This window comes from Neophocaena asiaeorientalis, unplaced genomic scaffold (assembly GCF_003031525.2).
Source record: "Neophocaena asiaeorientalis asiaeorientalis breed wild unplaced genomic scaffold, Neophocaena_asiaeorientalis_V1.1 scaffold175, whole genome shotgun sequence".
NCBI lineage: Eukaryota > Metazoa > Chordata > Mammalia > Artiodactyla > Phocoenidae > Neophocaena > Neophocaena asiaeorientalis.
The window spans coordinates 3,846,989-3,872,138 of record NW_020175390.1 but is presented as its reverse complement, the minus strand read 5'-3'; the positions used below and the strand labels follow the sequence as shown (position 1 = coordinate 3,872,138).

Here is a 25,150-nt window from a genome sequence, read left to right as displayed (position 1 = left end):
TTCCCAAGCAAACAACAAAATACCTAATACGTAGGAACATAAAAATGCTGTTGGCGTGAACTGTATGTTAATAGTTACATGATTTAAGCAAGAACATGACCAAGGATAAATGTATAACTGAATAGTTATGTTCTGTCATTTTGATAAATTTCAAAACAACACTAAAAAATCAAGTTTTATTCTCAATTATTTGCTATCTTTCATTCTCTAAACAAATATTACATGAGTACTTGCCATGTAGCAAGTATCCAAGACATTTAGGGAATGGAAACGAACAAAGAGAGTCTCTGGCTTTAAGAATTTCCTGGACATGTTAGAATGTTTGCCACATGCAATACCTGAAGATGTTTATTAGAGCTTTATTCGGCATGAAGCAAAGGGCAGAGGAGGAAGTGTTTAACTCAAGGTAAGTTGTTTATCTGATGGGGGAAAATCAGTGAAATCAGCTGAGAAAAACTGTCATGTGATATTATGGTTTAGTTATACTGAAATGGGAAATAAAAGAACATTTTATACAGAAATATTAAATTATTTTATGGTGTGCAAATTAAATTTTTTGCATTGAGGTTTTTTAAAATGGCAATGTTAATCATGAACTTAAGAAAAAATATAGGTGAAAAAAGAGAAATGAGTTATATTTTTCAGGATTGAGCTGAGGGGAATATATTCCAGGCAGTGGCAATGGAAGATGCAATTTGCAGGGCTGTGAAAACTCATGGAACTTTTGAATGATGACAGGGAGTTCAGAATCAGAGCAGAGAGGTTTCGTAGGCAGACAGGGATGAGTCTGAGAAGCAAGCAGGAGTAAGATCAAAAATGTTCTCAAATATATTGCCAACAAGTATTTTACTTCAAGCTAGGCTCTGGGAACTCAATGACAGATGTGAATTGCAGAGGAATGACCATATTTCCATTTCAGAACCATCACACTGGCAACAATGTGGAGAGTCAGAAGGGAGGCCAGAATGTGAGCACTCAAATGAAGAAAAAATGAGCATGAGCCCAATGCCAGCAGAAATAGGGTGGAGGAGAGGGCTTCAAGAAAGGTTTAGGACGTAGAGTCTGTAAGACTTTCTGATTGATTTGAAATGAAGGGGAGGAACTGCCAAAGGAAGATTCAAGGACCACCCCAATTTACTGGTTAGCAAAACTTATCACACATACTTGTGATAACTATAAACTGAGATTTAAAAAAATCTTTTTTATACTTGAATTTCAGAGTTAACCTAAACATTTCCTAATAAAACTTGCCTATAATTATGATTCCTTCTATTTTTTTTCCTAATACTCAAAAGCAGTGATTTTACATTTCACGTAATCATGGTATAAGTGTCATGAGAAATACTAATTGCAGAATATTTACTTCAATAAGCCTTTTTCTCATGTGTTTGAATATTTCAAAACATAGTTCATGACATTAAAGAAAAAATAAAAAAGATACAGTTTAAAAAAAATAATATACACATAAGCAAAGCAGGGTGAAAGAAAAAAATTTACCCATGATCCCAATAGCGATTATATATATATTTGAAAGAGAGAGAGAGAGGATGCTAGCTAACTGATTAGGTAATCAGACTCCCTAAGCAAAGTCTACCATTACAGGGATTCTAGGAATCTAGGGGTGGGCAGGAATATAGTGATTCTAGTACGTCAAAGTGCTTAGTCACTGGGGAAGCAGTCCGGCAAGAACACATTGGCCAATCTTGGGGCAGCTGGAGGCTGTCAACCAGCTATCTTTACTGCAGAAGTCTTCCTTGAATAGAGATGTAAGCAAGACACCTCCCATCCATCCCTTGCTTCATACAGATTCTCTTCTCTGTGCATGAGGTTTGGAAAACAGCTCCTTCATCATTTTTCTTAAAGCTTTGTATATGCATTTTTCTTTTGAACCAGAATCAGTTTTTTAATTAATTAAAAAAAAAATTTTTGGCCATCCAAGCATGAGGTTCTTTTAAGTATGGGGCCCTTCATTTGACCTGTGGGACTGCCCAGGTCAAATGCCCATGAATCTGGCCCTGTTGTGGCCCAAACTTAAATTTCTAAAGGGACTGAGACCTTGGTAATCACCCCTCTGTCTGGCTGGGGTTGCTGCATCCATTTACCCACAGGTACAACTGGGTAAGTTCCAAATTTCATAATGAGAATGCATAATCATTACTGAACTGAGCATGAGGAATTGGATTAATATCAAGATTTTAGGTGTGGAAATGGTAAATAGGAGCTTAGAATTCACTAAATTATAAAACTGAAGAATGTTTCAATGTTTATGCCAGTTGAATGGTATTCTTTTAACAATGTTACTTTGTTTTCATATGTGATGGGAACCTCCTAATTCCTGAAAAGACCTGTGACTTCTGAAAAAAATAAACAATATCTTGAAGTTTTGTGACTTCACACCTACTTTATAAACTAAGTGAGCTGAAGATTGGTGTTTAAAATTCTTGTGTTCTCGAGTGGACAGCTTGTGAAAAAATTGAGGAAAAAAATAATACTTACTGGAAAATAAGAAAGTTATTTGGTAAAGTATAAAAATATTCTATTGGAGAAGTGAATATGGCCTGTGCATTACTTATTAATAATAATAAATATTTACAAAGCACCTTCTAGGCACTAGGAAAAGTTCTAATTGCTTTACATGTTTTTTTATTATATGATAAATGCCCCCATTTTATGGATAAGGAAACAGAATAAGTAAATCTGGGTAAAAATTTAAGAGTTACAGTCTTAATCAGTTTTTAAAATTAATTACAAATTAATAAAATTCATGTTCTGGTATAAATTAAATTGTGTTTTGAATCATTTACTTTTAAAAATTTTGTTTTAATTTTACTCAAAGAGAAAAAATATACTCCTGAGTTTGATTAGAGAGAAAAGTGGTCACATTTCAGGAATTAGGTAATATATGATCTTTATATACAATGCCAGCACCCAGGAAGAGACTGCCTATCATAAGTTGTTTTTCTCAAAATAACAGCTTTATGGAACTATAGTTTACTTACCATACATTTTACCACTTTAAAGTGTGCAATGTTTAGCATTAGTGGTTAAGTGTTCATTGTTTGGTGTATTCACAGAGTTCTGCAAGCATCACCACTATCTCATTTTAGAATATTTGCATCACCCCAGGAAGAAATCCTTTAGCAATCTCTCCCCTGTCCTTCCTCTTCTTAACTCCTATTAAACTCATAAGTTTTTCAAAATTGAAAAAAGTCACATTGAATCCTAACCTGAGGCCCCATTTTTTGTTTGTTTGTTTGTTTTTAAGCTGTGAGAGACTTATTTGTTTGAAGTTTATGATAATTTTGTTTTTAAGAGATTTACAATGCCAAATTACTGAGTGTTTGATAGTAATGTTAATTTAAATATGTTACACTAGATATAACAAAATTCAGATTTTTCCTTATGTAGTATGTTTAAGATGGGCTGCTTGTATATTTTAACCCCTTAACGTGACTCTGCATTGAATTTCTATTGTAACTGCATTTCTGCAAAAACATAAAAACATTCAGAGGCTGTGCCCTCTCTCTCCTTTTCCTGTTGCCTTTCAGATCAGGAGAACATGTCTCTCCAGAAGTCACTGGAATGCCCTACATACATTTATTATTATTGTTATTTCCATCCCCCAAATTAATATCAAAACTACCATGATAGATTTGTAAAGAAACCATTTAGGACTACTCATGAGAAAGAAAATTATCTTGGAGAATGACAGAAAAGAAAAAAAAATACAGTTAGAAGATAGGAAGTCAAATTCAAACTGTTTGGCCTAATCCTGAATGTATCATTTTCATTATATAGTCAACTTCTGCTGTGCCCACTTGACTTTATGGCTTAACGATATGATTATGCCCAGTTGATGATGAGTAGCTCTGGTCATAGGATCACCTGAAATCCTAGTCGTGTTTAAATAGAAGATAGTGGTATGTGAGAAGCTCTTACTCAAACTAAGAGTAATTTACTGTCACAGCAACCAAGATTTTGTCCCCCAACTTCAATTAGGCTATGATGTTTTATCATAATATTTCATTCCTCTCAGATTTCCTATCTTTGGTTATAGGACCAGATGGTTTCACTGGTGAATTCTACCAAATATTATAAGAAGTCATACCATTCCCTCTCAAACTTCTCCAAAACATAGATGAGGAAAGAACACTTTGAAATTCATCTTACAAGGCCATCATTACCTGATATCAAAGCCAGACAAGGATATACAAAAAAGTTAAATTACAGGTCAATATATGTGATGAACATAAATGCAAAATTACCCAATAAAATATTAGTAAATCAAATTCAACAGTACATTAAAAGGATCATACACCATGATCAAGTGGGCTTTGCTTCTGGGATGCAAGGATGGGTCAACACTTGCAAATTAATCAATGTGATTCACCACATTACAAAATAAAGGATAAAATCCTGTGATTATCTTAATAGATGCAGAAAAAGCATTTGACAAATTCAACATCTTTTCCTAATAAAAAACTCTTAACAAAGTGGATATAGAAGAAATTTATCTCAACATAATAAAGGCCCTATATAACAAGCCCACAGCTAACATCATAATCAGTGATGAAAAGCTGAAAGCTATTGCTCTAAGATCAGGAACATGACAAGAATGCCTGTTCTCACTATTATTTAACACAGTACTGGCAGTCCTAGTCAGAGCAATTAGTCAAGGAAAAGAAATAAAAAGCATTCAAATCAGAAAATAATAATTTAAATTGTCTCTGCTTGCAGATGATATGATATAATATTTATAATAGACCTCACCAAAAGACTGTTATAACTAATAAACAGTTTCAATAAAGTTGCAAGGTACAAAATCAATATACAAAGGTCAATTGTGTTTCTATACACTAATAATACCTATCAGAAAGAGAAATTAAGAAAACGATCTCATTTACAATTGCATTAAAAAGAATAAAATACTTGGTAATAAGTTTGATCAAGGAGGTGAAGGATTTGTACACTCAAGAATTGTTCCAGATTGAATGTTGAGCATCTTTTCATGTACCTGTTGGCCACTTGGGTGTCTTCTTAGGAAAATGTCTACTTAGTTCTACCCATTTTTTAGTTGGATTATTTTGTATTGAGTTGTATGAGTTCCTTATGTATTTTGGACATTAACCCTTTACTCTGTATATGGTTTGCAAAAATTTTCTCCCATTCTGTAGGTAGCCTTTTCATTTTGTTGATTGTTTCTTTAGCTGTGAAGAAGCTTTTTAGTTTGATATAGTCCCACTTGTTGATTTCTGCTTTTCTTGCTTGTGTTTTTGGTGTCAAATCCAAAAAATCATTGCCAAGATCAATGTTAAGGAGCTTTCCCTGCATGTTTTCTTCCAGACGTTTTATAGTATCAGGCCATATGTTGAAGTGTTTAATCCATTTTGAGTTAATTTTTATGAGGAGTATAAGATAGAGGTACAATTTCATTTTTCTCCATGTGGTTATCCAGTTTTCCAGACACCATTTGTCGAAGAGAGTATTCTTTTCCCGCAAAATAAGGTATCATAGAGGTATCAGCACTTCTGTCATTATTGCAACTTTACTCAGAATAACCAAGATATGAAAAAACTGAAGTGTCCATCAATGGATGAATAAATAAGATGTAAAATATATATGTATGTATATATATATTTATATTATATTATAATTATATATATAATTCAGCCATGAAAAAAAATGAAATTCTGCCATTTACAACAACATGGATGGACCCTGATTTATTATGCTAAATGAGCTAAGTCAGACAGAGGAATATTAAATGCTGTATGATATTACTTATTTGTGGATTCTAACAAAGATAAACTTGTAAAAACAGAGAGTAGAATAGTGATTACCAGGGGCTGAAGGTTGGGGGGTTGGGGAGATGTTATTTAAGGATACAAACTTACAACTAGTAGATAAATAAATCCTGAAGTTCTAATGTAGAGCATAGTAATTATAGTCACCAATACTGTATTATGAACTTCAAATTTACCAAGAGGCTAGATCTTAATTGTTCTCATCACAAAAAAAGAAGTGATAATTATATGACACATTAAAGGTATTAGGTAACACTATGGTGGTAATCATATTGCAATATATAAATGCATCAAATCAACACATTGTACACCTTAAAATTACACAGTGTTATATGTCAATAGTATCTCAATTTAAAAAAGAAAAAAAAGTAATTGGTTGAATAATTTAGTTATCAGAATTGATGTATGTGTAACTTTACCACCTCAGCGTGAAGCCCTGATTTCTGTCTAGTCTAAGCTTCAGAATTCAGTTTTACAATTGTAAATTAGAAATGAGTCTTATAAGGAGAAAGAGACACAGAGAGGTAGACACGCAGGGTAAAGGGCCATATGATGGTGGAGACAGAGGATGGAGGGATGAAACTTCGAGTCAAGGCACGCCGAATATTTGCCAATGATCATCAGAAGTTAGGGAGATGCAATGAAGGATTCTTCCCAAGAGTCTCCAGAGGGAGCCTGGCACTGCTGACACATCAATTCCAGACTTCTAGCCACCAGAACTGTGAGAAAATAAATTTCTGTTGCTTTAAGTCATATACTTGTAGTATTTTGCTATAGCAGCACTAGGATATTAATACACATACTATATACAGTAGTAGATAGTAGATTGGCCAGTGATATTCCAACTGGGTAAACATTTCTTTGACATGTTCTTACACAGATGGGCATTCACCATACCTTAATGACTTGCAATTTATAATTTTGCTTCTGTGACAGACCCATGATATGAACTTTGGAACAACAACAACAACCATCAAAAAGTACTGGGTGAAAGAACAGTATTGTTTCTCCTGAGAGACAATTAGAAACTGGTTTCAGACAGGCTGGAAGTAGAGAATGCAAATTTTCTGTTAAAAATCAGTGGAATAAAAACATTTTATTTCAATCTCATCTTTTCGACCCCTGGCAAATGCCTAAAAGAACAAAGGAATAGTAGAAAATTCAAGATTTAATATAATAGAAAAAAAACCCTTCAATATACAAATAGAATTATACTAGCCAAAAAATGTGAAATATTAACCCAAACAAGAGTGCATGATATTTATTTTCACAGACTTCCTCAGTCTCCAAGATATTTGTACATTTCCAAAAAAAAATTAAGTATCTTATTCTGCATAATCTCTACAAAATGACAGTTAAGACATCAAGAGTTATAGGAAGGCTCTGGGTACTGTGGAATATATCCTGTTGGGACCCAGATATTTGTGACAGAAAAGCAGATACCTGGCAAATAATAAAACAAATTAATAATAAAAATAAATAAAACCATCTGTACACTTTCTTTCCTAGTCTGAAAATTACTTCACTGAGAGCTGAATAGAGGAGAGAAGGAAAAGCATTGCCATAGACTAAATGTTAGTGCCCCCATTCATATGTAAAAACTTAATTTACAGTGGGATGTCATTTGGAGGTGGGGCCTTTGGTTGGTGATCAGGTCATAAGGGCAGATCCCTCATGAATGAATGACACCAAACCTGCTGGCACCTGATCTTGAATTTCCCAGCCTCCAGAAGTGTGAGAAATAAGTTTCTGTTGTTTATAAGTCACCCAGTCTACAGTAATTTGTTATAGCAGCCTGAATGGGCTAAGACAGGAATAGAGGAGGCAATCCATGATTTTATAAGTTGAGGGGTGCTCTGGATACTCTAGCTTTCAATACGATGGGCTCTCAATATTACACTTTCCTTTCTGCACTTTCTTCTGTACTTTTGAGGGATAAACATTGCAAGCCACATATTTCAGACAACCTAGCTTTCTGAGTTTCTCTTGGTTTCTGCTAACATGATCACAGAAGGAACGCTAGACTTTAAAAAGGTATATCTAACATGCATTATTGATATTTTTAAGAAGAACTAAGCAAATGAAAATATAGAAAGAGTCTAAAGTATAATTTTTTCAACATTTTTCTGAAATAAAGACAAGTTGAATGTGTAGACTGAAGGGGCTCATAGATTTCCAAGAAATAATGAAACCTAACATTCATACCTACCATTACAAATCAAAGCATATTCTGGTAAGGATGTTAAAATTCAGGTACAAAGAAAGAATCCTAGGAGTAGGAGGGGAAAAAATCATACCCCCTACTAGTGTGAAATATCAAGATGGATTCGACATCTTCACAGTAATATTCATGCAAGGAGACAGTTTGATCAGTATCTAAAATATTCTGAGAGGAAGAATATGTGATACAAGAATTTTATAATCAGCCAAGTAATCCTTTGATTTTAAAGAAAACGTTTGAGTAAAAAGGAAAAGGGTGCACGAAGTTATGCCATTTATGAATAACAAGGTCTGAAACTCCTAGGGGACAAGGCTAGGCAGTGATAAAGAAAGAAAAGGGAGAAAATGGAGCTGAAATCAACTGATTAGGTGATGAGAACTAAGGATATTTTTTAAATTGACAGGGTAGAAACCCATGCCAACCCACCCCCACTCCTGCCCAAATATGTTAAGATTAATTTTTATTTCATGACAGTGACAGAAGCGTGAGATGGTCACATGATCAGAGCAAAGGTAGCGGGAATATTCAGCCAGTCTCCTTTGGGTTGCAGAGTCTGTTAATTTTGACTCTGTTCCCATGTGAAGACTCTTGTCAATACGCAAAGCTCATTTTTTCTAAGCTCAAAGCTTTTTCAGAATCAAGTCACCTAACACCATTCAGAAAGAACTTTAAGCAGCATCTATGTCCTTCCTGTGAAATATTTATGAGCAACTTGGATTCTGACTTTCCTGTCAAACCCACCAAAGCCTAGTCTACATTCTCTTTTAAGGACATGATGGATGTTGGAAGTGGAAATCCTGTTTATCCCCAGCCCACATCTATCTTTCTATTTTTTTCTATTTCTATAGATGATAGATAGAGAATAGAGATACAGTTAGTTTCTCACCGAGCTTATTAAAAACTCTATGTTCTTACAAGCTGTTACTTATATTATTTCATTTGATTTCCCCAATACTGTTAATAGTTGGCATCATAATTCCCATTTTACAGCATAAAAATTTCAATTCCATTAGGTTAAATCAATTTGTTCTAAATTACACAGAAATTCAGTTTTGTGTCTGGTATTAGAAGAATCTCTTTGTACTTCCCCACCCCTTACTGTAGTTGTAAAATTCATCTATTGGCAATCACATATGATAAATGATCATATGATTCCAGGGAATAAATTACAAGTGTTAAACTTAAAAATAATGACTTGTTAGTTCCCTATCCCCACATCTTTAATGACAGAAATCACAGATCTTGTTCATGAGGATCACAGTTTTTGAAGTAAAATACTGGATTTTTATTTCTATTGCTATGACGGTATTATTATAGTAATACCAAAACAAGAAAAACACAATACACAAAAAGAAAACTACACATCAATTTCCATCATAAAATAAATGTAGAAATCCTTAGCAAAATATTAATAAATAGACTTAGCAATATATAAAAATAATTATACACCATTACCAATTGATATTCATTCTCAGCATGTAAAGCCAGTTCAATATTCAAGAATTATCAATGTAATTTACCCAATCCTAAAGAAAAAAAAATTGCATGGTCATATAATTCAATGCAGAAAAAGGGTTTGACAAATTTCACAATCATTCATGTTGTAAAAACAACAAACGAACAAAAAGCTCTCAGAAAAATAGGAATAGAGAATAACTTCTTCCACTTGATAAACAGCATTATGGAAATCAAAAACAAAAAGAAAACCAAAACCCCAAATCCCAAAGTTAACATTATACTTAATGATGAAAGACTGAATTATTTCCCTCCTCAAGATCAGGAACAAGGCAAGGATATTCACTCTCACCGCACTCATTTAACATAGTATGAGGTGTTCTAGCAAGTTCAGTAAGGCAAGAAAAATAATTAAAAGACAGATATGTAGATAAGAAAGAAATAAAATTGTCTCTCTTCGCAGATGATATGCTTATATACAAACTGAAGTCTAGGAATACACATATACTCAAAAAAATACCCTTTTAGAATTAATAAGTTAAGCAAGGATACAGGATATAAAACAAACATAAAATATTAATTGTAAACCTATTTGCTAGGAATTAACTATGGGCAGTGAGATTTTTATAATCACTCAAAAATGAAATACAGAAATATATCCAAATAATCAAATATTTACAAGACTTGTCATCAAAAAACTATAAAATGCTCATGAAAAAAATCAAAGAGGTTCTAAATAAATGGAAGACATTCAGTGTTTATAGATTGGAAGCTTCAGCTTGGTAACTGTTAGTTTTGCAAGGGCCATAATAACAAAATATCAAAGGCTGGGTAGCATAAATAAAATAAATATATTTTCTCACAATCCTGGAGGCTTATTAAAGTCCATGATCAAGATGTCAGCAGGGTTTTATTTTGCCTAAGTCTTCTCTTCTTTGCTCCTAAATGGCCATCTCTTCTCTGTACCTTCAGAGTCTTCCTCTATGTGTGTCTGTCCTAATTGCAAATCAGGTTGGATTAGAGCCCATCTTAATTACCTCATTTTAATTTAAATACCTCTTTAAAGACCATGTCCCAAATATAGTCACATTATCATATTGTTGTCTGGGGGGTTAAGACTTCTACACATAAATTTTGGGGAGAGTCAATTTAGCTCATAACAGTAAGGATTTCAATTATGCCGAAATTGATATATAACTTTAAAACTATTCTCATCAAAACATCAGCAAGAATTTTTGTATAGACCAGATTTTAAAATATATGTAAAAGAACAAAGGAACTAGAAGAACAAAAAGAATTTGGAAAATGAAGAATATAGTAGAAGAAGCCAGTCTACCCAATTTTAAGCCTTATTTTTTTTCTTTATCTTTTTTTTATTACTGCTTTATTTATTTATTTTGGAGTATAGTCACTTTACAATATTTTGTTAGTTTCTACTGTACAGCAAAGTGAATCAGCTATACGTATACATATATCCTCTCTTTTTTGGATTTCCTTCCCATTTAGGTCACCACAGAGCACTGAGTAGAGTTCCCTGTGCTACACAGTAGGTTCTCATTAGTTATCCATTTTATATGTAGTATCAATAGTGTATATATGTCAATCCCAATCTCCCAATTCATCCTTATACTATCTTTAATAATCAAGACTGTGTGGTGTGAGTGGAGGAATAGACACATAGGCCAATAGAAGAGAACAGAAAATTCAGAAATAAACTCACAAATATGCCCAAATGATTTTTGACAAAAGTGAAAGGAACAATTCAATGGAGAAAAGATAGCCTTTTAAACCAGTGGTACTAGAGCAATCTGATAGGTTAAAAAAAACTGGGCCTTGACTTGTCACACATCTTACATAAAAATTAGTATTCTGATTGTGATATTGTACTATAATCTAAGATGTCGCCAGTGAGAGAAACTGGGAAATGAGTACATGAGACCCCTCTGCATTATTTCTTATTACTGCTAATGAACCTACAATTACTTCAAAATGAAACTTTTTAAAAATTTTAAATAAAACATTTAAATCCTAACTAAGATCAACAGTCTGAATGTTGATTCATAGTAAAGCCTTTGTCAGTTTGGTGCTTGTGCTATCAACAGCAAGGCAGACTGCTATGATCAGGTGAAAAAAAGAGATTACTGTGTGTAGCCTCTCATCCTATAATACCCCACTTGAGTTCAGACCTAAATAGAAGACAGTCCTATTTACCAATCAGCTGGGGGAACACATACTGTCTATATATATATGTATATATTTCATTTTTAGGAGATTAAAGAAATTCCTAAGCTATAAAATCAAAACTATAGTGCTTAGGACTCAGAAATGTTATTTGCTAACTTCATAGTTTATGAAGATCTTTCATTACGAGCTTAAGGGAAGAAAAGAAACTAATATGTAAATTAAGCAAAAGAAAGTTATAATAAAAGAAAAACAAAGAGAAAACCCAACAGAGAAGGTAATACAATTCCAGTGGAGATCATTACAGGTACTTTTAAGAAATAAAGGTAGTAGAACATAATGATAAGCATGATTTAGAACTGAAAAATGTTGAGAATAAAAGCAGTACATGCAATTTTTAAATGGCCAATATAACCTCCAAAAATGACAGAAACTGAGGACGGAAATTATTTTCCAAATATAATTTTAAATGATTTTTTACCAACTGAGGAAATTCTTTCAGCCTAACATTCTCCCTCAAGGGGCATTTGGATTTGAACTCCTAAAGATGGGAAGATAATTGGTATTTTATTGCTCAATATGTTTGCAACCATAATGATGAAAATATTGTTTATTTACTTTCAATTTTGAGTCAATCTTCAGGCCACGGAAAGAAGATGCTATGTTTAAGGATGGAATGAAAATCCAAGAGCTATGATAAAAATGTAACTTACACAAAGCAGATTGTGAAGAAAATTGGGTAGAGAAACAAGGGCATTAAAATTGTCATATAAAGTATGAAAACTGAATTAAAGGACTATAGAAAAATGATTGAGTTTAATTACATTGTTTATACTAAAGATAATTGACAGAAAAACCAAAACAATAACATAATTGACTAAAACAGTTGGAGAAGAGGACCTGAGTGAGTTAAATATTTATATTTTATATTGGGGGAATAATAAATGTTATCTGATATTAATAAATTCAGAAAATATATATTGTTTGAGAAGGGAAATAACCAAAATATAAACAATTGTGAAGAACTTGTCTGGAGAGTAGACTTAGAAGTGAAGAAGTGCTCTGACTCTGTTGATATTTAATATAAAACATTCTTTAACATGTGATTTTTTTAATGAGCATATATTACTTGATAAAACCAAATACTTTAAAACTACAACCCTACTTACTTATAAGTGATAGTGATTTATATGACAGGAAGGTGCTTATTGTTGAATTGATATGAAAAAATTTAGAATAGAAGCAATTACCAAACTAGAATCATGCATGTAAACATTTTTTCTAGCATTTTTTATGTGTTAAAATATGTTATTTTTCTTTGCTTTATACTGTTGAATTTGAAATATCACCCACCCAAGGCTCTTTGTTTCTCCCTAGTTACTTGGCTAGAGGCTGCTTCTATTTGCAAGGACATATCATGTGAATTACAAGGAAGTAAAATAATTGGCCTTCAACTAGACTAAATTTTCACCAAGTGGATTATTGTGCCCTGATAATACCCTGTCTAAATGACAACACTCAAAACTCAAATGTGTTCTTAATTTAATTAATTATAATTTCCAAGTTAGGAAAATTGTGTTTTGTATAAAATATTATTTCATTAAATTAGCCACAATAAAAAATAAGAATCACCTTTCATTGGGAATATACAAGAGTAAGTTTCAAATAATTTTATCATGGAAAGTATTATAATAGTCATTTCTAATATTTACATTTAAGAATCTTAAAATCCTTCTGGCTTTACTTTCAAGAAAAGTCATCAGCAACATTTAAAAATGTATGTTTATGAAATAAATCATCCAATTACTCTATTTCTATGTTTAAATTCCCCAGTTCTTCTGGCAATAGAATATAAGTCACTGAAGCTTTGTTTCCAGTGGAAAGTGGCTGGTACCTCCAATCCTACCCCAGAAACCCACATTTATATAATCTGCAATAATTATCCAGGTATTTTTAGATCACTTCCATGGCTTTAATATTTACTTGTCATGTTACTTATTTTCACAGCTAGGTATCACATCACCCATCTTTACAAATATATTTATTACAAATTAAAGGATATAATCCTTCTTCTCTGACTAGATTTCTACAATTTCTTTTTCCCAGCAACAACTATAATTAAAAATAATAATTGATCATTTGTTTTAACTTGTCAGTAGAACTTACCATTTCCTGGTAAGGACATCTTTGTTAAAATTGGATAATTTTTAAATGTGTCAAAATGATCAAGATAATAAAGGTCTTGAAATATTTGCCTTTTTAAATTTAGAAATGTAAGCTATGACAGGATACAATTTCTTTCTGTAAAACACATACAAAAATGAATAGCACGTTTCAAATAGTTAACTGTTATTTCACAAGGGTTGATCAAGATAATAAAGGTCTTGAAATATTTGCCTTTTTGAATTTAGAAATGTAAGCTATGACAGAATACAATTTCTTTCTGTAAAACACATACAAAAATGAACAGCATGTTTCAAATAGTTAACTGTTATTTAACAAGGATCATAAAAATTAAATAATTAGATGAGGAACTCTGTTCCATTATTCAACAGGACAATTAGTTCTATCAACATTTACAAGTTTTAAATACAGATTTATAATGCAAATATATTTATAATGTATTTTTATAGTGTATTTTTTAAATCTTCAATTAAAATCAGTAATCAAAAGAATTTAACATTAATGATAATAAAGCATTTATTATCATTTGTTTCTTTTATTTTCATTTGTTTCATTTATGTATCATTTGTTTCTTTTATTCTTCAGTTATACTATTTCAATACTTTAAATACATGTTCAATTTTATTACCATATTTATGAATTAAAAATCTTAGTTTTGCTTAATGTCCTCCACTAGCAAGAAAACAAAAATTGAATGATACATTTCCATTTATTTATAACTTGAATTCTTTATAAATAATTTTATTTATCAAATATGGATAACTATGATTATAAATATAAGGTTTCAAAAAATGAGAAAAGCGAAGATACAGTTCATGAATTTGTGCTAATGACAGTTAATTATGCTTAAAATTTATTGTCAATTTGAACAAAAAACTATCACAAAAACAAAGTAGGACATTATATAATGATAAAAGGTCAAATCACCAGGAAGATATAACAATTACAAATATATATTCATGCAACATCAGAGCACCTAAATATATAAAACAAACACTGACAGAATTGACTAGAAAAATAGACAGAAGTGCAATAATAGTAGACGATTTCAACGTCCCACTTTTAAGAATGGAGAGACAGTTACCTTATAGGGAACAATTTTTATGAGTTTTTCTTCTCTCCTTCCCTTATTTATTTTTGCAAATATAAAAAAAAAGCACAAACTGTGAAATAATAAAGAAAAGAAACAGAAATGAAAGAGAGAGAAAGGGGTGGAAGGAAGGATGGAAAGAAGGAAGGAAGGAAGGGAGGGTTTCTTACACAAAAGGTGACATACTATACACAATTTTCTGCAACTTCCTTTTATCACTTAACAATTTATACTCCAAAATATACAATATATAATCCATTTTGTAGAGATCTTCCCAACTGCTTTGCGCAAGCACATAGTAATCCACTGTGTAGATATATTACAGTTTATATAACTGTTGGATTTTGGTGTCAGAATTTTGGATTTTGGGTGTGATTTCAATTTTGTTACTAGTACCAATAATGTTACATTGAAGAACATTTGATACATGTCATTTCAAACTAATGTCAGTGTACTTTTGGATCTTTGGAACAGATTCCTGGAAGAGGGATTGATAGGTCAAAGGCCAAATACAGCTATGATTTTGTTAGATATTGATAAAATCTTCTCCATGGATGTTGTCCCATTTTACATTTTGAAAAACAAAATATTAGACTGATTTTTCCTCCTTAGCCTCACCAACAGAGTGTTACCAAACTTTTCATATATTTCAAATCTTACAGGTGACTAATGGTTTTGGTTTTAATTAACATTTTTCTCATTATAAAGATTATAATACAATATGAAATATATTTTCTAACAAACATTGTTCCATTGAAAATATGAAATCTACATTTGGATCTGAGTAGCCCAGGGAAGTATCCTGGGTTAATGACATAAGTGGCTATTTAGTTGTAATTAATTAGATTAATCTGAAACCATCTGTTATACTCAGGACTGCAGTTTAAAGAGATAGGAGAAAGAAAGACAGAACAGAAGAAAGGGAAGGAAAGAAGGAAGGAAGGAAGGAAAGAAGGAAGGAAAGAAGGAAGGAAGGAAAGAAGGAAGGAAGGAAGAAAGGAAAGAAGGGAGAGAGGGAGGAAAGGAAGGAGGGAGGGAGGGGTGAATTAAGCTAGGCTTAAATTAAGACAAAAAATAATATGAATAAATGGGAAAGAACTGCTTAAATCAATGTAATTATCCTTGTTTGCTTGAAATCTGTGTTATAGTTTGAAGTCTGTGCCATACCTACCTTGTTAAAAAAAACACTAAATTTACCTATTTTGCTCATATTCATGTTTCTCATAAACTCTGGCCAGAAATTACAAATTTTAAAGTTTTACTGCATTTCAGCAGTAAACTATGTGCATAACCTCAGAAATGGATTGATGTCTCTTGTTAATACATATTTCGTTCATCATATGCTGAGTAGGAGCTACATATTAGTATATATCCTCAAATTTTTATTGCATTTAACACACCAGAAGGGACATTATACAACTAATAAGAACTGAAGTCCATGTTGTTATTTGATCAAATATGTTTCATGAAAACTGCCTAAGAACATCAAAACAATTAGTCAAACTCAAAATTCAATCTGAGTTAGCATTCATATTCAAAGATTTGAATTCAAAAGTAAGTTCAGAGACCAAATATTATATTTTGATTTGTTCTGAAGTGGCCATCTGCCCATATGAAAAAGCTACTGCAACAGTTTGGCAGGCAGTTTAAAGAACCAAAATAACTACTCTGTGCAGGTCAGGTTCACAGGCATCTGGGTGTTGACTTGGAAAGCACAAAAAGTAATAATCACAGCATGTGGTACTTTACCGAGTAGCCAGCCAAAAGTGTCTGTCTAAATAGTCAAAAATTTTAGCTGTCATAAGAATCCTTTGAGGAAACTTTATAAATACCTATCAAATTTCAAATATCAGTGGCCAACATTTTTAAAAACACCATAAAGATCTAATAAAATGTTATAGAAAATTATAATAATCCTGAGATACCCATAATTTATATCCTGGCACATTTAAAAATGTTCCTTTTGTTTAAAAATGGCCTTCAAAGATATCAATAGTTTTATTTGTATATTTTATAAATATTTGTGTGCTAGTCAATAGTCTGATTTTTAATTGTTTAAAGCAAATCCAATGCCACAAAGAGCTACTTTAGTCATGCCTTGCAGAAGTTCAAGAGGAATATCCTCTATTTTCACCCCTCTGCCCCTCCCCTACCTTCAAGTCTTCTCCTCACAGGTCTCTGCCTGGGAACTGCGGACTTTTGCTGCTCCTTTTCTCGGAAGAGTGGCTGTTGAAAGGAGTTAAATATGGCTCTTGGGTAAGTAAGTCTGGGTTGGAGGGCCATGAAGAAGGGTCAGCAAGAGGACAATCTCCCTTGGTGTCCAGAACTTGTAGAATAGCCTGCAATAGAGTGGACCACCAGCTGAGCTCTTTGAAGTGAGAGCTACAGGCTGGCAGGGAGAAGGGTGACCCCAGTGTCAACCAAGAAAAATTAGATATGGCTGCACTTCAGAGAGCTCATCAACCAGGTGGTGGTCACCAATAACAGCAGGAGGATGTTCCCAGTGCTGAAGTTGAGTATGTCTGACCTGGACCCAAACACCATGTGTTGTTTCATCTTGGATTTTGTGACGGAGAGCAACCACTTCTGGAAGTGTGTGAACAGAGAGTGGGTGCCTAGGGGGTCAGTCCAAGCCATATGTGCATATTGAACTCCTTACATAAATAAAAACTCTAAATTCATATAGTATGAGTTGAGGGTCTACAGGGGATGACTACCAGTCACGGCATTCTCAAGACTCAATGCATATCTGTCAAGGCTTACCAGAAAGAGATTACAGCTCTTAAAACTAAATACAACTGATTTGCAAGGGCTTGCTATGATGCAAAAAGAAGCAGGGATCACAAAGATAAGATGGAAGAACCCAGAGACAAACATCAACCTGTGTATTACTAATGGAAGTAGCTTATCTCTGGACTCAGTTCCTTCTATCTGCTGTCAACCCCCATCTTTAGTTTGGAGGTCCTGTCTCACTTTTCTCCACCCATGGCTGTGAAAAATGCTCTATGCTGAGGAACCACAGTTCGCCCATCCCTGTCCCTGTCCTCAAAGCTGTGTCTAGGACCCCTCCCCACTTGGACAAGCTCATACTTAGCCCATACACTAATTGGAAAAATTCTCCAACCTATTCTGACAATTCATTTGCAAGTTGTCCATGATCTGATCCCATGAACTTAGCCCAGCCTCAGCATGTGTGTACATACTATCATGTTACTCCTGAGCACAACAGGACTGCATCAGTACCCCAACCTGTGGTCAGCTAGCAGAGCAACTTCACACCAGGGTCTCAGACAGCATAGCTACCTAATGGGCTGGGAGTCCAGTCCTTCCCAGTGAACACTATCTTACCCAAATAATCTCAGGTCCCTTCTCCTCAGGATTCTCACTCTATAAGAACCATGTCATGGCCACAGATATTCCTGACAGCCAATATCACACCTTGGCCTCATAACCTCATGGATGTCTCTGTCACCACCTTCCATGTAAACCAAAGCCTTTCCTTAAAATATACACTTTTTTTTTATGTCTACCAGTTTTACTCAGGATTTGATCTAGGTACAAAATGATGGTCTCATAGGTCAAGAAAGAAAAAAAATCTTATTAACTTCACTTTAAAATATGAAAAGGAATATATGTTCTGTTGTTCATCAAAAAAATAACCCCACCCATCATCTGCAACACAAGTGTAGTCCTATGTTGTGTTTATATGCTACAGATGAATGTTAAAAAAAAAAAAAAAAAAAAAAAAAAAAAAGAAACAACAACAACAACAAAAAACTAAATACAGTTCTAAAAAGATCTACTGGGAGGATTCATACTAGAAATTAGTGACAAACATAATCCACTAAAATTTTCTAAATTTGCATAGTTCATAGAGTGATTTTTTTTTTCTTTTTTGGTGGTGCACAGGCCTCTCACTGTTGTAGCTTCTCCTGTTGTGGAGCAGAGGCTCTGGACATGCAGGCTCAGCAGCCATGGCTCACAGGCCTAGCCACTACATGGCATGTGGGATCTTCCCAGACCATGGCACGAACCCATGTCCCCTGCATAAGCAGGCAGACTCTCAACTACTGTGCCACCAGGGAAGCCCTAAAGGAAAGTGATTTTAAGAGTTTATAATTACTTAGTAAAGGTTTTCTGAAGATCAAATTCTTTTTAAATGCCCCTTTTTTGGTAATCCCTAAATTAATTGGAAGCATGTAAAATTGTTCTAAATTAATGATAAAAAAATCAACTTCATATTTTTTTAACTGGCTCTTTAAGTTTTATATTAACAAATTGTAGTTCATGATATACCTTAAAATATTCTGATAAAATATCCAGATTAAGTTCATCTAAAGAAGAGATAATGCATTTCTACATTTGTTTGTGATAATTGGAGCAAAGACTGTATTAAACTAAATAATGATACTTTGACAGTATAAAGATGCAAATGTACATGAAAGTAATATTTTTCCAATGGTGAGAAGATGTATTTTATACTAGACCTGACTTAAGACTTTTGCACAGGATATTTCTTTGTCTGGAAATGGCTTTCCCCACATAATCACCTGGCTTACTCCTTCAATTTCATTCCTCACAGAGGCCACACCTGGCCACTCCACATCAACTGCCCCAATGTACTATGAAAACTCTTGGTCTGTTAGATTTTTTTCATAACATGAATTTTTATGTACTTTGTTTATTCTTTTATTTTCCAAATTTTTTATTGATTGCCTCCCTTGCCCCTGCCAGAATTCAAGTTCCTCAAGTGCAAGAACTCAAGTTTTTCTTGCTAGTTGATCAGTCCCCAAGACCTAGAATCATTTTTGGAAAATAGGAGCCCAGTACATATGGGTCAAAAAAACACTCAATGACCTAGGAGGAATTTCAGGAAAACTTTTGTTGTCATAATCACATAAAAATACATAATGTCTATAAAACAGCAACAACTAATTAGATAGGAAGAACAGGCTGGAATGAAAAAGGAATAATGAGTCAAAAATGGGTTTAGGTGAGATTAAAAAATACTGCTAAGAAAGTAAAGAACAAAATCTAAAAGTTACAGTCACACTAGAGGTCCTAAGACAACAAGAAACATTAATATGATTATAAATGTCACAGCAATAATCCTTTTATTGGTTAAATTCCTTAATCAAAAGCAAAGTATAAAGTCTGAGTTTTAAAGATGAGATAACTACATGTACACAGAGAGACACAAATTACCCAAATATTTGACAAAAATGTTTAAAAAAATTATATACAATAATATTTAAAAAGTGATGAAGAATGAAAGAAATGTCAATTGATATTTACAAATATACCAGTCTAAATTAGGGATATGATTAGTCTGAAACCATGGAGTGCCAGAAGGTAAAAGAGAAGTTAATAAGAAATCAATGATAGTATGAAAAAGGAAAAAATTTCAACATAACAAGAAGATAATAGAAAAAGGAAATTGAGGTCATTTAACTACTAAACTGTAGACTGTTCTTTCTATGTAACTATGTTCTCACTCTATCCACTTTCTGTCTCCTATTTTTCCAACATACTTTGGACATTTTAAAATAAATTGCAACACACTTGAAAACAGATAAATTATAAGGGTTTACATCACATTTTCTTACCACAATGTTATAAAACTAGTAATTATAACAAAATGTGATAAAATATTTTGAAGTTAAAACACACATTTCTGAAAGTTTGTGTAAATAGGAAAATAAAAGCTGAGTTTTTAGATTTCTTATAAATATCAAAGTAAATTATGTACCTCAAAACTCAAGCTCAGGGGAGGAGTCAAGATGGCGGTGTGGGAACACTCAGAGTTAGCTTCTCCCCACAACTAGGGTGCCTGCCAGCCACTGGTAGGGGACTCTGACCCCCAAGGAGACAGGAGGAAACCCAGAGTGAACCAGTAGGATGTAGGCAGACCAATAGGGGAGAAGTGGAGCCCAGACAGGATTGGCGTCCCTTGGGCCGGGGAGCTTGCTGAGTTCCCAAGCCAATTCCCCCTTCCCGCAAAGCCCCATCCAGGCCACATGGGTCCTGGGGACATAGGAGGGAGTCTGGGAAGATCAGGAGTGGCAGGCAGGAGGGGCCATCCAGGAGGATCAGGAGAGGAGCAGAGGGTGATTACCCTACTCACTCGGGTACAGGGAGCCTGCTGAGCTCCCAGGCTGCTCCCCTGCCCTCCAAGGCCCCCTTTTCCCCCTACCATATTGGTCCTGGGGACATAGGAGAGAGGCCTGGGAGATCAGAGAGGCAGGCAGGAGGGGCCCTCCCAGACCCCAGACCAGAGGAGCAGGAGAAGAGAGGAGGGCATTTGCTCTGCCCCTGCTGGGCTCCTAGGTGAGGTCCTCTACCCTCTGAGACCAGGGGTGGGTGACACGCCTGGGTCCCTACTTTTCCTTGAGTATAAGCCCCACCACCCACAGCCCTCAAGACCTTTTCCAGCCTTGTGGGTCCTGAGCATTGGCCCCATACACCACCCAAACCTCACCCTTGCTTAGGCTTCACTCTCCACAGCCAAGGCCTTCCCTCCCCCACCTTTTTTTTTTTTTCCTTTTCTCTCCTCCTCTTTTTTACTATAGGGTACTGATGTACATTCCAGTTGTTGATTCATATATATTTTTATTTTTACATTCTTTCTAATAAATCTGTTAGTTCCCTAGTCTTATTTTTACTTTGTTACTGTTCTTTTTTTTTTCTTCTTCTTCTTCTTTTTTTGCTGCCCCACATGGCTTGTGGGATCTTGATCCATGACCTCGGGGTCAGGCGGAAACTCTTGCAATGGGAGCTCCGAGTCTGAACCACTGGACTAACAGAGAACCTCAGACTCCAGGGAATATTCTTCAGAGTTAGGTCTCCCAGAGGTCCTCATCTCAGCACAAAGACCATCTCTACTCAATAGCCTACAAACTCTAGTGTTGGAAGCCTCAGGCCAAACAACAAGTAAAATAGGAACACAACCTACTCATTAAAAAAAAAAAAAAAGTGAGATGGCAAAAAAATATGTCACAGTTGAAGGAGCAAGGTAAAAACCTACAAGACCAAGTAAATGAAAAGGAAATAGGCAATCTACCTGAAAAAGAATTCAGAGTAATGATAGCAAAGATGATTCAGAATCTCAGAAACAGAATGGAAGCACGGATTGAGAAAATACAAGAAGTGTTTAACAAAGACCTAGAAGAACTAAAGAACAAACAAACAGAGATGAACAACACAATAACTGAAATGAAAAATACACTAGAAGGAATCAGTAAAAGAATAGTGGAAACAGAAGAATGAATAAGTGAGCTGGAAGGCAAAATGGTGGAAATAACTGCTGAGGAGAAAAATAAAGAAAAAAAGAATAAAAAGAATTGAAGACAATCTCAGAGACCACTGAGACAATACTAAATGCACCAACATTCAAATTATAGGCATCCCAGAAGAAGAAGATAAAAACAAATGGTCTGAGAAAATATTTAAAGAGATTATAGTGGAAAACTTCCTTAACATGGGAAAGGAAAGAGTCACCCAAATCCGGGAAGCACAGAGAGTCCCAATACAGGATAAAACCTTGGAAAAATACACCAGTACACATATTCATCAAATTAACAAAAATTAAATGCAAAGAAAAATATTAAAAATAGCAAGAGAAAAACAAAAAAATAATATACAAAGGAATCCCCATAAGGTTATCAGCTGATTTTTCAGTGGAAACCCTGCAAGCCAGAAGGGAGTGGCAGGATATACTTAAAGTGATGAAAGAAAAAAACCTACAACCAAGATTACTGTACCCAGCAAGGATCTAATTCAGGTTTGATGGAGAAGTCAAAAGCTTTTCAGACAAACCAAAGCTAAGAGAATTCAGCACCATGAAACCAGTTTACAACAAATGCTAAAGAAACTTCCCTAAGCAAGAAACACAAAGAGAAGAAAAACACCCAAAAAAACAAACCAAAAACAATTAAGAAAATGGTAATAGGAACATACATATCGATAATAACCTTGAAAGTAAATAAACTAAATGCCGCAACCAAAGGACACAGACTGGCTGAATGGATACAAAAAAAGACCCATATATAAGCTGTCTACAAGAGACCCAATTCAGTCCTAGGGACACATACAGACTGAAAGTGAAGGGATGGAAATAGATATTCCATGCAAATGGAAATCAAAAGAAAGCTGGAGTAGCAATACTTGTATCAGATAAAATAGACTTTAAAATAAAGACTGTTACAAGAGATAAGGAGGGACATTACATAATAATCAAAGGATCAGTCCACAAAGAAGATATAACAATTATAAATGTTTATGCACCCAACATAGGAGCACTTCAATACATAAAGCAAATCCTAACAACCATGAAAGGAAAAATCGACAGTAACAAAATAATAGTAGGGGACTTTAACACCTCACTTACACCAATGGACAGATTATCCAGACAGAAAATTAATAAGGAAACACAAACTTTAAATGACATAATAGACCAGATAGATCTAATTGATATTTATAGAACATTCCACCCAAAAGTGATGGAATACACTTTATTCTCAAGTGCTCATAGAACATTCTCCAGGATAGATCACATCTTGGGTCACAAATCAAGCCTCAGTAAATTTAAGAAAATTGAAACCTATTAAGCATTTTTTCTGACCACAACACTATGAGATTGGAAATCAATTACAGGAAAAAACCTGTAAAAATCACAAAAAAACGGAAGTTAAACAGTGCACTCCTAAATAACCAAGAGATCACTGAAGAAATCAAAGAAGAAATAAAAAATACATAGAAACAAATGACAATGAAAACACAATGACCCAAAACATGCGGCACAGCAAAAGCACTTCTAAGAGGGAAGTTTACAGCAATTCAATCTCACCTCAAGAAACAAGAAAAATCTCACATAAACAATCTAATGTTACTTTTAAGACAACTAAAGAAAGAAGAGCAAAGAAAACCCAAAGTCAGAGGAAAGAAAGAAATCATAAAGATCAGAGCAGAAATAAATGAAATAGAAATGAAGAAAACAATAGTAAAGATCAATAAAACTAAAAGCTGATTCTTTGAGAAGATAAACAAAATTGATAAACCCTTAGCCAAAATCATCAAGAAAAAGAGGGAGAGGACACAAATCAATAAAATTAGAAATGAAAAAGGAGAAATCACAACTGACACTGCAGAAATACAAAGGATTATAAGAGATTACTACAAACAACCATATGCCAACAAAATGGACAACCATGAAGAAACGGACAAATTCTTTGAAAGGTACAATTTTCCAAGACTGAACCAGGAAGAATTAGAAAATATGAACAGACCTATCACAAGTAATGAAATTGAAACCATAATTAAAAATCTTCCAATAAAAAAATGTCCAGGACCAGATGGCTTCTCAGGCGAATTCTATCAAACATTTAGAGAAGAGCACATTTAGAGAAGAGCAAACACTGATCCTTCTCAAACTCTTGAAAAAAATTGCTGAGGGAGAAACACTCCCAAATTCATTATACGAAGCCACCAACACCCTGATACCAAAACCAGCAAAAGGTATCACAAAAAATGAAAACTACAGGCCAATATCACTGATGAACAGAGATGTAAAAATCCTGAACAAAACACTAGCAAACAGAATCCAACAGCACATTAAAAGGATCATACACCATGATCAAGTGGGATTTATCCCAGGGATGCAAGGATTCTTCAATATATGCAAATCAGTCAATGTGATACACCACATTAACAATTTAAGGAATAAAAACAATATGATCATCTCAGTAGATGCAGAAAAAGCTTCTGACAAAATTCAACACCAATTTATTATAAAAACCCTCCAGAAAGTGAGCATAGAGGTAACCTATCTCAACATAATAAAGTCCATATATGACAAACCCACAGGAAGCACCATCCTCAATGGCGGAAAACTGAAAGCATTTCCACTAGGCTCAAGAACAAGAGAAGGATGTCCGCCCTCGCCACTCTTATTCAACATAGTTTTGGAAGTCCTAGCCATGGCAATCAGAGAAAAAAAAGAAATAAAAGGAATACAAATTGGAAAAATAAGGATTAAAACCGTCACTATTTGCTGATGACATGAAGCTATACATAGAAAATCCTAAAGATACCACCAGAAAACTCCTAGAACTAATCAAAGAGTTTGATAAAGTTGCAGGATACAAAATTAATGCACAGAAATCTCTGGAATTCCTAAACACCAACAACAAAATATCAGAAAGAGAAATTAAGGAAACA

The 25,150-nt window shown here is 34.0% G+C and overlaps 2 pseudogenes; both read left to right on the top strand.

The window, feature by feature from the left end:
- The first annotated feature begins 368 nt into the window (after positions 1–368).
- On the top strand, positions 369–18,291 carry LOC112413732 (brachyury protein pseudogene; annotated as a pseudogene).
- A 2,424-nt stretch (positions 18,292–20,715) lies between these two features.
- The window catches only part of LOC112413731 (casein kinase II subunit beta pseudogene), a 6,334-nt pseudogene continuing 1,899 nt past the window's right edge, over positions 20,716–25,150 (top strand).